Source organism: Panthera tigris, chromosome B1, assembly GCF_018350195.1.
Source record: "Panthera tigris isolate Pti1 chromosome B1, P.tigris_Pti1_mat1.1, whole genome shotgun sequence".
In the NCBI taxonomy this organism is placed as follows: Eukaryota; Metazoa; Chordata; class Mammalia; order Carnivora; family Felidae; genus Panthera; species Panthera tigris.
The window spans coordinates 72,089,067-72,090,179 of record NC_056663.1 but is presented as its reverse complement, the minus strand read 5'-3'; the positions used below and the strand labels follow the sequence as shown (position 1 = coordinate 72,090,179).

The 1,113-nt window shown below is 38.1% G+C and overlaps 1 pseudogene; it reads left to right on the top strand.

The window, feature by feature from the left end:
• The first annotated feature begins 222 nt into the window (after window positions 1-222).
• On the top strand, window positions 223-862 carry LOC102967789 (annotated as a pseudogene).
• Window positions 863-1,113: the final 251 nt, after the last annotated feature.

Sequence of the window (1,113 nt, the reverse complement as noted above, 5' to 3'; positions counted from 1 at the left end):
TTGTTCTTATATTTCTATATTGTAATTTTTGTATATATATCTGTCTGACATCCGACTTTGCCCAGATTGACAACAGCTCGAGTCCAGGAACCACAGCTTATTTGTTATTTAATTCCTCACACTCAGGATAATCTTCAGTACGTAATATATTCTTAATGAATGAGTTCATAAAATAATAAGTGATTGGACGTGGTAGCCAGTCGTGATGTGGGGTGGCCCGTGATGAAATCACCCAGTTCATTGCAAACAAGTGAATGTGACGCATCAGAAGAAGAGCCTATTGAAGATGAACAGACTCCAATTCAGATACCGTGACTACCCCTGTCACGAGTAAACTGTTCTCAGTTTCTTGGGTTATGTGCTCTTCCAGATGGTAAATTTAAAAATGTTAGAAGAGATACCCAAGAAGGTACAGAAGAACTAAGGAGCTGTGATATACGAGGCGTATTTATTTTCTGCCCCAGAGGGGAACTGTCAAAATACCGCGTCCCAAACCTTGTGGACCTCTACCATCACTATGGAATTATCACTCATGATCATCCAATCCCAGACGGAGGGACTCCCGATGTAGCCATCTGCTGTGAAATAATGGAGGAGCTTATAATCTGCCTTAAAAAAGAACTGAAAAATCTTAATCCACTGTTATGGAGGACTTGGGAGATCTTGTCTCATACCCACTTGTCTCCTACTGTTCCTGTCTCACGCAGTTTCCTCTCAGCAAGCTGTAGACAGCCTGGGAGACCCAAGAGGATCTGGAGCAATACAGACTATAAAGCAACATCATTGTTTTCCTGAGTTTCGGGACAAACTAGCTGTATGCCTAGCATCAAGACAGTCATTGTCAAGATCTGTATCTAGATAAAAAAGAATTTTAAATGACATATATACGACCATGTCTGAAATTTAAGAACTATTTAACATGATTTGTATTGAAATGAAACTTACCAGTGTTATCGGCTTGAATATAAATGTATATGTGCAGATATTCCTAAAGCTTTTACTGACAAATTTCAAAAAAAAAGTGAATAATTGAATAAATAAATAAATAATTGCATATATGCAATCTCCAAGAGACTGCAACACAGAAAGGAAGATAGATATTTGAACAAGGAT